Source organism: Equus przewalskii, chromosome 9, assembly GCF_037783145.1.
Source record: "Equus przewalskii isolate Varuska chromosome 9, EquPr2, whole genome shotgun sequence".
Taxonomy (NCBI): domain Eukaryota; kingdom Metazoa; phylum Chordata; class Mammalia; order Perissodactyla; family Equidae; genus Equus; species Equus przewalskii.
In genome coordinates this window covers 65,901,871-65,915,351 of record NC_091839.1, presented here as the reverse complement: position 1 = coordinate 65,915,351, position 13,481 = coordinate 65,901,871, and the positions used below count along the sequence as shown (strand labels likewise).

The following is a 13,481-nucleotide window of genomic DNA, read 5'->3' as shown; positions in this document are numbered from 1 at the left end:
GGATGTTTGTTAAAAGTACACCTTCTGGAACTCCCCCTCCTAGATTTCTTATTCAGTAGGTTTTTATGTTTAACAAGCACCCCAGCTGAATCTAATTCAGATGACCTAAGGATCATGCTTTGGTAACCACCACTCTGTAAGATATAATGAAAAATAAACATATGTAGGTTTAAATGTCTTATTTTAGATTGCAAACAAAATCTTTGAACAGAGTTATAAAATTACATGCACAAGAAAAAGCCCTTCAATAACACTAGTGATGATTTATCTACTTTCAAAATTATCCAAAACTGAGTAGTTCAAGTCAACAGCATAATTTCACAAATCTAAGACATGCTATGGTGATAAGTCATTACTTAATTTTTATGAAAGTAATCTGCATTGTAACAATAAAATTATATTAAACTTAACTGAAATATTTTCAACCAGTTTGAGGTAAATCTTCTAATAAAGAACCAGTTCAGTCTTTGCTCAACAGCAACACTTTCATTTATACAGATTTTATTTTGTATTCAGAACGGCTTTTTTGCTGTGAGCATGGCCTGACTGAGGCAACACAATGCAGTATAAATCTATCAACCACCAAGCATCAGAGGAGAAAAAAAGTCTACGAAATCATCTTAAAAATTAATACAGCCCTGTCTATCTTTGAGAATCTCTTAGCTTTTGCAGAAGGCAGATTTCAGATTATTGGAATATAAATTCATGTTCTTAGTTTACTATGCCGCACTAAAATATCCAAAGGCAGGATTTTTTTTTTCCTGCTCTGCCTGCCTGGGAAGTTCTATGTGATCACATTTAGTGCACTAACCTAGAAGGTGGAGCACTGGATTTTACTCCTATCTCTTTATATCCCGTTATCAACCTCTAGTGGAGGACCACACAATAACGTAGGATTCTTCCCCACAGTAAATCCAATTAATTCAAGTGATATGGTGACCTTCCTCACCACCTCCTTCCCAAATTATCTAGATTGGCAATGAGATTGTTCCCTGATACAGCAATTGGTGGTGTAAACTTTCATTGGTTTCCTGTGCTTTGGGTAATTCAATTCAGCACACCTATATCAAGTAGCCAATAAGGAGAAGACACTGAGTGGGATGAAAATACGTACAAGACAGCAGCCACAAAGAGAAAAGCCATGACAACCGAAAACCAATATGCATGTGGTATAATGTCAAGAATGACAAATTCCTCAGAGCTATTATAAAGTTAAGAACACAAGTTCAGAATTTGGCTTTATTATTTATTATTCATAGGAAATTATGTCTGAAATTTCTAGGCACCCTAGGTGTACGGCAGAATCCAAGGCGATCTGAGACTTTCTAACAGAGACATTTACTGTGCACTAATTGGATCTGCCAAAGCCCAGAATGGGTCGCTGACATTTGATATTCAGTTGGCCTCCTGTCACTTGCACAGTAGACTAGTGCTATTCAGCAGCCAGCTACCCAAACATGTGGGAATCCTAGAAAATTCTAAGATGTGATGGCTATTGTAGATTTGCTGTGGTTTCGAATTTATAATCTATTATCCACGTCAGACTATGATGCAAAAGTAATCCCAATTCTGCAAGGATCACTAAATTAGAATGATCAAAATCTGCAAAAAAGTTAATGTTTTCTCCAATCTAGGAAGATACTCTCTTTACATAATTTAATCACGTCACTCCTGTATATTATTACACCTTCAGTGCAATTTAAAATAAAGTTGATATAAGTTTTCAATAAAATCGTTCCAAAATGATCCCGAGGGTTTTTTTCAGGCGTTTGTTAAAAACATCATCAGGCTGATTCTTTTTTTTTTTTTTTTAAAGATTTTATTTTTTCCTTTTTCTCCCCAAAGCCCCCCGGTACATAGGTGTGTATTCTTCGTTGTGGGTTCTTCCAGTTGTGGCATGTGGGACGCTGCCTCAGCGTGGTCTGATGAGCAGTGCCATGTCCGCGCCCAGGATTCGAACGAACGAAACACTGGGCCGCCTGCAGCGGAGCGCGCGAACTTAACCGCTCGGCCACGGGGCCAGCCCCATCAGGCTGATTCTTTAGAGTGGAATCACTCATGCTGGCAGTGCCAGACCACAGTTCCTTCTCCTGGAGGAAATTTAAAAAGATTGTGGTTATGCACATCGGTTACTCACAATAGTCAATCCTCAGTGATTATTGAGGAGAAGGGAGAATGACTTCATTGGGTAAGAATGCTTCACTCAGCAGTGCACAAAGCTTTGATATGTGGGGTGGGGGTGGAGAAGGGGGGAAGAGGATGGCTTTTGACCCATTTCTGAATATCAGAAACAATTAGCCTTTTATGCAACGAATAACTGAAAAGTATGTCAATAAAAATACAGAGAAAAGTGCATACATATTACATAATTTCCTTTAGAGACATTTTGTCTCTTTGTCTGGTTCTGGCCCTTAACCTTAGAACACTCCCAGAAAGGAGTCTTGAGACGCATTGGACTGGGGTAAACACAGTAGCATATAAAGAAAGGAAAGAAATGGAATCTTTCTGCTAATTAAGATTTTTTTCTCCTTTGCTTTCAAAATTTTATGTAATGGAGTAATGAATCTTACTCCATTAAAAAGTTATAGTGAAAAAAGTTAGAATATTTCTGTGGCTATCTGATGACAAATTAAATATGGAAATTTATGGGAAGTATAAGATAAACAAGAAAATTTATGGAAAGTTTCGCCCAGAGTAGATTCTGTTTCCTCCTCCCCTGATTATAGACTGTAGCTCTCCAATCCTCTGGTGACCACATGACATTAAAATTTAGCTATTTTTTTCCTATAATATAAATATGAGATACATAAGAATTATATGACATATCATATCCCAAAACCCATGCATTAGTAGATATAAGTATAAATAAAATGCCTTTAAAAAACAAATATCCCCTAAAAATAGTTAAATCTTGTTCCAATTCTTTTTTAAAAAATTAAAGAAATAACAAATAGTATTTATTTAGTGAACCTTTAGGAGTCAGTCGTCTTTCCTTTTCACTTAACCATTTATTTGAACATGAGCAATCAACTAAAATCAGAACTTCTTTTACATGATTTTTATACGGCAAGGTTTTTCTTTCAATGTCTTACAAAGTATTGTCATTTAGAACTACTGCGTTTTGTTTAAAAATCATATATTTTCATGTTTAAAAATTATAGTTTTCATTTTCAAAAATCTCATTCTGAATTCTTATTAGAAAAATAAAAAGACCTTCTTTAAGAGTTCAAGGGTTGTAATACCATTATTTTTAGAAGGACACATTTTTCTCAGCTTAGTGCAGTCAATTTAGTTTTTTTAGAGCAATAAAAGGCATCTTACATCGCCATTTAAATTTGTCTCTTTTTAGATCTCATTTTGAGAATATGTGACCTCAGGACATACAGCGAATCAACCCTCTGTTAACATTGACAACAGATTTTCTTTCTTATAACTTGAAAGGTCTTTTAACTGAAGTTTGGGCACCTTCCAAAACTGACAGATTCTGCAGACATCATGGGTAGGGAACTCACTCATCAAAAATACTCTGAATTGTATACATGGATTCTTTACTTCTAGTCACTTTCTCTAAAAATAAGAAAAAATTAAGTATTTTGTGGAAAATGGGTAAAACTACAGTTTAAACAATGGAGAGAAATCCCAAGTCATACATACAGTTAAATAAAAACATAAAAGACATACACATACATAAATGTAATATATGTATGCATGTATGCATATAATGTATCTACATCTGTATCTTTATCTTTATATGGCTATCTCTATATAATAGGTCTTACGAGAATCATCATGTGTCCAGTTTCTTAATGATGGTGTTGTTTGAAACTATCAAGTAAGCTATCTTTAGGAGTTCGTTCTCAATTTTGAATTCAGAAAAAGAAGCAAAACCCATCAAGAAAAAGCAATTTTAGAAGGATAGGAATTGGGGCCAAACAGGTTGTACAATCTATTTCCTCTAAAAATAACCAACAGAAGGTCTGGCAGCCTGTCTTAGTTATCAGCAGCTTCCCTTCATTAAATCTAATTGCTATGCAGAGGCCATTTCAATTGATGCATGTAAAAAGCAATTTCAAGTCCATGATGGTGGCCTCCAGCCTCTCTGGGGAGTAGACGGTCCTTTCGCCTCCTTTTAATGTTCCCCTTAGCAGGGGCCGGCAGTTGAGATTACTAATGACTGTCCATTCTGTGACCGTGACTTGGCCTGAACTTGCCAGTAAGTTTATCAAGAGGATTCCCAGTATATTCGGAATTGCGAGATGCAAATAATTTTACCAGAGAGAGAGAGAGAGAAGGAAAATGAATGAATGAATGAGTGGCAGAGCTATGGTGCCTGAGCTTGGGCTTGAGGACCACACAGCCTGGTTTGGACCTTGGCTCAACCTCTTCTTTTCTGTGCAACCACGGACAAGCTACTTAATGTGGTGTCCACAACGGTCAGATGTGGGAAAGGGCAGCACCTGTCTGGTTGCAAGGATTAAATACTTTAACACATGTTGGCTGTTGTCTCTGTTTCACTAAGTAGCCTCAATTCAAGCTGGCAAAATGATATAAAATTGTGCACTAGTTCATAAAAATGTAGTCTTTTTGTGATTTATTCATTCATTCGTTCATCAATTTCACATTGTCTGATTTTATTTTAAGCCTCTTTTGGTTGTGAAAGTGACCAAATCTCATCAAGTGAGCACAATGCTTAAGGTTTCTGAATGTTTTAGGGCAAATCTAGATGATAACTAACACCAGTTACTGCAAAATAACAAGCTCAATAGAAATGTGAGTATCCTTTGTGTAGGGGTAAAGGACCAATGTAAAAATAATTTTTAAAAAACACAGTATCATTGAATTGATCTTTTTTAAAAAAATAATGACATCAAATGTAGACTTGGATTTACATTCACTAGGAATGAAAACTCATCATACGTAATCAAACTCACTTAGTAAATTCCCATCTACATGTATACTTTGTCAAAGCATAATACTTTGTAGGCCAAAGTGTTCTAACAATAATTATCATTGATCAAGTGCCTACTATGTGGCAGACACTTTATATCTACCATCTTATTATTCCTAATAACCCAATGGTATGGATATTATTCCCTGTTGACAGACACACAGAGATTAAACTATACAGCTACTAAAGAGGAGGGAGCATGTGCGAGTTCAAATCCTATGCTTAAAGTCCATGTTTTTCCTTGTTTGTTATGTGGCTTTTATCCTCACAATTTAAGATATTTCCCCCTAACCAGATATCATTATCTAGTCTCATATAATTATATCCTTACCTTCCCTTTCAGAATGTAAGGTATTTGAGGGTATAAACAATGTTTATTTTTAATATGCAGCCCTAAAGCACATTTTATAAACCTTATGGGTACACAATACAGTGTTTTTTCTCCCACGTCTCTAAACTTGGTATCATTAGATTGGTGGGACATCTTCCAGCTAGTGGCCTCTGTGATTGCCGTTAGGGCTGCTTACAAATGCTGAGTTTCTTGCTCTGGCTGCAGGGTAGAATTTTGGAATCCTCTGCTTGCTCAAAAGCAGTGTGGTTGTAAGAGGAAATGATGAGTTTGTCTTCCAGCAGAAGCTTTTAGGACCAGCACAGGACTGTTCATGTTCTTGTCTCTCTGTCTCAGCAACTGTGAAATCATGGGTGGAGCTGAAACCTCCACACCTGGGTTTCTGAGTAATTAGGATGCTGCCTTGCAACAGACATATAGGGTGAGCAAGATACAAACGTGATTATTGGAAGCCACTGAGATTTTGGAGTCGGTTGTTACCACAACATAATCTACTTTGTACTGACTGATATAGCGTATTAGAATCTAATCAATAGGGCATTTACCTTAAGATCCCAATTTAACATTATAAAGGTTATTCTTCAAGACAGTAAAGAAACTTTACTATAGCATTTCATGACAACTTACAGGGTAATAGCCCACAGAATTAGACTTCATCTTCCTTCAATTGTATTCTTCTGCCATTTTCCCCTTTGTGCTTCCCAGGCATGTACTGGCGAGTGTGGGAAGCTGCAGTTGACGTAATACAGGAGTCATTCTCCTAAGTGGACTCAGTGTACTAAATAACACGATCTTATATTTATTTTTTGTTCTAAGTGAATCCAAAGTTGACAAAAGTACCAGCTAGTGTGCATTCTCTTTCTGTCACTGAATATGAGAGGTAATTCAAATATGTGTAATGCATTTTTACTGGGCTCGGTGATTAACTATTGTGGTGCATGCCTTGTCATATCCTGAATGACTAATTAAATTACTCTTATAATGATGAATTCCAATAAATCATTTCGCTGAGGTTAACTTCATGACATCTTTTATTACCAGAAGAATATTTTTAAAGCCCACAAATAATTTCAGTGAAAAATGAAATACTTTGTTACAACTTAAAAAGGTTTTGAATAGCTTTTGGTACTGACAGCAAATTTCTCCAGATCCTATGTTCTGAAGTTGAGATTTTCATTATATTTTCATTGCACTGAAACTAAATTAAAGCTGATCCTATTATAGAAAAAGAATTGCATTCTATTTTAAGAACTATTCTCACAATTCCAACTTACTGTAAATCAGAGGTCAACAGAAGAGCAGCAAAGGAAAGGAAAGATTTATTAGAAAGAAAAATATGATTATCAAGACAAATAGCACTTTTAATAGTTGACTATTTCAAGTCACTTAGAGATCCCACAATAGAAATATTCACTCACCAACTGTGAAGTTGTTTTGGGAAGCCCTAATAGCTTGATGAATAATGTATTCCTTAAGCACTTTCAACTTTATTTATATACTCTCCACCTTGTTCCATAAAAATCTCAAGGTGGTCTGCAGAAATGCATACAGAGCAATGGGATTAAAAAAAGAAATGAGGAAATAGGGTCTATGAAATACAAATGTCTGGAAATAAGATAGATATCAGAGTAGTGCATAAGTTAAAATAGTAATTTATAAGATGCAGAGGGCCTATAAAATGAAAACAAACCAGTTCCTTGGGGCTCTGGTTCACGGAATGTCTTTGGAGAGGTCAGGCTGAGTCACTGGTGGGAAGAGATCCTGGACCAACAAACTTTCTAGATTCTTTACCATGGTAGTAAAAGAAAATCTGGACACGTACCCCCTATAATTCATGCATTATATGTGTATAAATCTGTGCCAACATATTCTACACATTAAAAATACGTGAAAAAGATAAATTATATAAAATAATCAAAGTTGTAATACCTTCTTCCTGTGCCAGGGAATCATTTTCCCCAGTCCACCCCACCAGGGGTGACAGGAGAGTGCACTGATGCTTTGCAGCCCCTCACAGAAGCATTTCCTACTGAAGAATCTCTTCCCTCACTCTTCCCAAACATCCCTGCCTGCCTTTGGCCCAAAGGCGTCCACACATTTGGCAGAGAAGGTGGTCTTCCACGAGTCACCCGCCTCTAATCAACAGAAATCCACACCTCAAATGTCTCTTCCTGCTCTAGTACCCCGCTGGCTCCATTTGTCTAAGATTTTCCCATGAAGGAGCCTTAACTTCTTCTACCAACACAACGCACTGGACACAACAACCAGACCTCTTTTATTCTTGATTTTTCCCAGAAATCAGAATTTTTCCAGTATTTTGCTTCCACCATAGCAACCTCTCACCACATTTCAAAACCCCATTTAGCCAAATAAAGAGGCCAAAGATTTTTGGCAGGTTAATCTCACATCAAAATAGGGGAGGGGACTTTTTTCTTTTTACTACACTTTCTTAGATGGTCAACTTACATTACGTCTGCAACTTTCCGCCATATAATCATCTGCAAGAATCCCAGAGGGTTCAGCATTATCCTTAGAATTCCACAGGATCCCCTCCTCCTGCTCAGAGCCATCAGGGTCACTGTGGCCATCAAGGTCACTGCAGCCATCAGAAGGATTCTCCGAGCTTGGCACAAGTGTGTGTTTGCCCAGGTAGGATCTTGTGCCCGTGCAGCACTTCCATCTAATTTCACTATTAAAGCTCATATTAAAGTATTTGAATGGCGAGCTGTAAACGTCTCTAGCATGACATTGGTACAACAGTGCAGTAAACACTAATCAAACCAATTCAGTGCTTAATTTCATTTGCCCCTGCTAAATGGCTCATGTGATATGGCAGCCTTAAGGCAGCCTTCTCATAGACTGTGGAGTTTAAATTTACATGGGGCAGAGGTAATCACTCCCAGATGCAATTATCTCATTATCATCAAATCTATATGCGGAGAACGAAATTAGGTCCAGCTCACTTTTCACCTTTAATTTCTTATTATCCTTGTTTGCTTGTTCTTTTTAAGCAGCTATTACCGACAAGGTAAAAAGAACAAAGTTTTCCTGCTTGTCAGTGCTGCCCAGACAACATGGTCTAATAAACAAAACAAGGAGAAATTATTTTTCTCATCTTTGTTTTCCAGTGTTGCCAAACGCCAAACAGGTACAATAGCAAGACCAATTCTCTATTACCACGCGGCACGAATGATCAAGAGAGTGATTATCAAGGTCAAGGAAATTCCCCAGAAAAGTCTTTGTATAAATGCAAAACATTTTTCTCTTCCATGCTTGAATACATACACTCTTCTCAGGTTCACTGAACTAGAATACAAAGTATCGACATCGCCATTTATTATCATGGACTTGGCTGTGGTTATTTAGTCTGCCTGAGAGTGCAACTGGATTTGAGTTGCAAAACTGGCCTCGATCAAGCTTTTATAGATTGACTTAATGTTGGCTGAATATTCATACATTCAAAGCAGTATCCAGAATATGAAAGAGGACTGCCTTCCTCTGGGATCTTGTGATCAATTGAATTAAAATATCAAAATGTCCACTTTTATGTTTCCTTAATCTGAAATATTAAATAGATGTTATGAGACTAGCATTGCTTTTTAGATGTCTATTAATCTATCCATACTGAGTCAGGATTTATTTCTTAGAAGAAACAGCATTAATTTTTCTTTTTCGTTTTCATTTTTGGTGAGGAAGATTGGCCCTGAGCTTACATCTGTGCCTATCTTTCTCTATTTTGTATGTGGGATGTCACCATAGCATGGCTTGATGAGTGGTGTGTAGGTCCATGCCCAGGATCTGAACCTGTGAACCTTGGGCCATGGAAGCGGAGTACGTGAACTTAACCACTACGCCACCAGGCTGGCCCCAGAAGAAGCAGTACTAATTTTTAATGAAAGTAGAAGGAGGATGTCATAGTTAAAAGGATATAAAATGAACAAAATTATTTTCAAAGAATGACGTAAAAATTAGAATTGTATATTTAAACTATATTTTAAGCAAAGACCATTTTAATAATAAAATAAACCTAAAGATAATTATGTATGCTAGAGATAAAAGATATAATATCAGTACTACCTATCATTGTCTGAATTGACTGAAAACCCTTAATATCTTGCTGCCCAACCAGAGGTCAAACCCAGGAACCCTCTTGAAAGTGTCCTTAAGTCAACACCTGAGGAATGTCTCCAGACTCCACTTGCCATCCAATGTTCCAGGTACTCTTCTCCTATTTTGATAAAAATCAAAAATCGGTAGTTTCCCCACATAGCTTTCCCCCTTCGGATCAGCACTTCAGTTCCATCTGCTGGGTTCTTGGCACGCTTTGGCCTGGACTAGTTTCCTGACCTCCCCTGACTCCTTCCTCTGCAGATTTTATGAAACAGGGGAATGTGTCCCCTTCTTGTCCCCATCCATGTGGGAAAGAGAATTCAGAGAGAAATAAAAAAGGCCTTGAAGAACTGAGGACACAGCTCCACACCCAGGGCATTAGAACTTATTCTGAGATCTTTAATGTCAAGGATAATCCCAGGGTCAAGGGTGATGAGGAGGAGCTGAGCCATCCCAGAGAAAAAGCCACATGAATTCTTCTTTCTCTGGAAGCTACAGAAGTGGTTCCTAATAGGTATCTCTCTGGCCCTGACTTCTGACTATGAACCAAAGTCCAGCCTGTTATGGATGCGAAGGCAAACTTGACCCTTGCTTGGGACCATTCCACAGCCTACCTGGTTTGGTCATGGGTGTCAGTCAATAACCAAGGAACTGCTTCCTCCAGAGGCCTTCCAGACCAAACACTGTTTTTTGGCTCAAGCCTTGTCCATGATTTGCCTCTAACTTTGCCTGTGCATCTCACGTCAACCACAGCTTCACAATCTACAGCTCTGGCTCGGGCATCTGATGATGTGATGTTTTGACACCCAGATTAAAGGCAACTTTCCGGGAAGAACTTATTGGATTGAAGATATCTCCCAGCATTTTTAGAAGATAACTAAGCAGTAATACAATTCATGCTGTGATTGCCAAATTAATTTGAAAAAAATCAAAATAATTGGTCACTTTAAAAATAGGTCTCTTCCTAAAATGAAAACTTCCTCTTTCTTTGAGTACACAGGAGAAGCCAATGACAATGACTTGCAGAGACATCTAATAGCAAAGAGACTTTTCTTTCAAATGTTCACAATACTACCAGACCAGGTTCCTTAAATCAAAATCTCAGTAAATAATAAAAAGTTACCCACAATAAAAAACAATGCTTGTATTGTAAGTATTTAATCAATGAAGCGATTGATAAGCCAGCCAGAACTACATTAAGATGTTTCATGACTTATTATTTAAACAGCATCCTCAAGAATACTTCTATCCATTCAAAATTTAAAGTAGAATCTAATTAAGAATAAACATTCAAACACTGATAAAGTAACATCCCCTAATATTCTAAACTAGATGTTAATATCCAAACACCCTTTAAATACTCAGACGTATTCATCAATTGATTGAAAAGAATGGTAGATTGACTCACACCATCAACTCAGCACCGGGCTTTTCTCATTACAGTTGGAAAAATGGAGCTTGCCAGCATGTCAGATCTGCTACCCATCATGTCTAATGGAATAGGGTGAATTAGTGTCAGAGAGGGAATGAAGTGACAAGCAATGTGAAATACCAGAGGTACAAGGAAACAACTCCCTCAAATCCACGTCACCTTTGGTGCCAAAATGGCATAGAGAGAATGTAAGACTCTGAAAAATCATCTCCTGTCTCTAAAGTCAGGCTGTAATTGTGCCAAGAGCAGGGAATTATACTCCCAGATGGAAAATGACCTTTATATGTTATCCCAAGTAAAACATTTCGATCCCACAGTCAAAAATCATTCCTTACGGATTCTGAAATTGCAGTATGATATATGACTAAAACAGTATCCTTTTTATTTCCATTCACACAATGGACAGACATTTAAAGGAGAGAACTCTATTACCACGTCATCTTACTGCAGCCAAATAAATCCTGTTCCCAGGGCCCCTCTCTCTGAATGCCTCATTGTCTAGAAAACACTTCTTCTGCCCCAAAAGCCTTGCTTATTGCTAATCAATTGCAGAAAGTTATGACCACAAGAAAGAAATCAACACCCTAAAAGAGAAATTCACGAACGGAAGTCAAGTCTCCAAAGACAAGGAAGGACACATGTTTAATAAACAAATCGAGTATTATCAAATGCAGTATTTTCCAACCTTACTAATTATCAAGGAAGTGTACATTAAAACAAGAATAAAGCACCATTCAGCATATAGTAAATTAGAAAAAAAATAATGAAAATTCCTAGTGCTATCAATGTGGCATAACATAGAAATACATTGCTAGTAATGATGTATCAACTAGATTTTACTCTTTTGGAACATAATATGGCAATATATATCCAGAACCATAAAAATGTTCTTGCTCTTTGACCCAGTAATTATAAAACTTACCCTGAGAAAACCTCTCATGCATAAAAATAATATGAGCATGAAGATGTTTATTATATAAATGCCTGTAATAAGAAAAATAAAAACACTAAAAATAGGGGAATGTTTAAGTAAACGCTGATGCTTCAGTTCAATATGATATTATGCAGCCATTAAAAATTACAAATATGAACACTATAAAAACAACAGGAGAAATGTTAACCATACACTAGTAAGTGAAAATATACAAGTTATATGCTCACTATGATTGTAATTGGTGAAATATACATATAAATAGGGAGAAAAAAAGAAGAAACATTTTTAAATGGAACCAAATGCATTAGGAAAATAGGATTAAGGAGGATTTATTTAATGACTTTAAGTATTAATACTACAAGTTGTAGTTTTACAACTTAAGATAGGGTTTTTTTGGGTTACAGAAGATTTTCTTTCCTCTCCGGACATTTAAGTTATCATCTTAAAGTCCAGGGCTGGGTTTTGTTCATTTCTGTGACATACTGAACACAGGCCCACCTCGCTAGAGCATCATCACATACCATCACTTTTAGACAATAATGTAGATTTCTTACTCATCTTCAATTTCATCATGTCTAAGAAATAGCAAAGCAATGCATTCTCAGGAATGCCAGAGAGCAGTGGAATTTCATAAACTGGATTGCTAACTCTTAAAAAATCTTGCATTAGCAATATTTCAGTTTTTTTGGAGTCCTTAAAAGAAATCTTCTTTGGGTAAGTTTCCTTACCCAATAAATTTCCTTTGCAAAATGAAGTCTCTTCATAATATTGATGCAAATCCTTTACACTGCCTTATAGATCTGGAATGCTGTATCAAAGTTAATGGTAGTTATTTTTGTGCACCACTGATTTAGACAAGGTGCTTTGAGAGAAGTACAAACACTCTTTGAACAGAGAGTTTATGGAAAAGATTACCTCATTTAGATACTCTCCTCATTGCAAATGCATAATACAGAAGTCTCTACATTTTCCAGAAAGGATGTTTGCTGATATGCTGTGTTCACCCAGAATAACTATTTTCTCATAAAAAATTTAATTCTTGTTCCATGATGAAAATAACATTGTATTTAGGTCCTTGGTTATTTTTCTTTCCACAACTAAATAGCTTTTCTCTTAATTTAGAAAAAATAACATACAGTAATCATATATTATATACGATTTATACAATGTATATTATATATTATATTTAATTGATAATGCTGAACTTTTTCCTTAAACTTGTTTTTGCTTTTCTCACTGGTCAGATATAAAAACGATTTGAAAAGAAGGTGATAAATATTTGATAATACTAGCTAATAACATTAAAATTCTTCACTGGCTTCCACCTACGTTTTATATTTTTAAGGGTTCTTTTAAGTTCACTTTTTCAAGTTCTTCCTATCTATAACTGACTTTGTCTTGGAGCGTCCCTGTGCAACAGTAACTAGGTACTACATTTATTTCTATATCAGAAAGTGAGGCAGAGTCTTGGAGGTGGTAAAAGTTCAGACTCAGAGACTTTGCTTAACTTCTTCAGTCTCCTATTAGCATTTAGGGAATTTGGTTTTAATACTTTTACATTTTTAATTGTTTTAATATTTTTTTAGTTTTTAATTCCTTTAGTGGTTTGAGATTGTGTGTGAACAACATCTGGGGAGATAAAGTTGCTTTTTGCGGAATGGTAGCGTTACAGGTGGGGTTTGTTACCAAATGGCTTCAGGCAAAGCAG

The 13,481-nt window shown here is 36.4% G+C and overlaps 1 protein-coding gene and 1 long non-coding RNA gene across 2 annotated transcripts in view; both read right to left on the bottom strand.

Moving 5' to 3' along the window:
* The window catches only part of SLC35F1 (solute carrier family 35 member F1), a 374,514-nt gene that overhangs the window by 232,649 nt on the left and 128,384 nt on the right, over positions 1-13,481 (bottom strand). The gene's annotated exons all lie outside the window — the stretch shown is intronic.
* On the bottom strand, positions 1,797-7,951 carry LOC139073388 (uncharacterized). Its single transcript, XR_011522047.1, has 2 exons — positions 7,227-7,951; positions 1,797-2,090 (listed from the first exon to the last, which is right to left on the bottom strand). It is a non-coding gene; the product is annotated as an uncharacterized lncRNA (long non-coding RNA).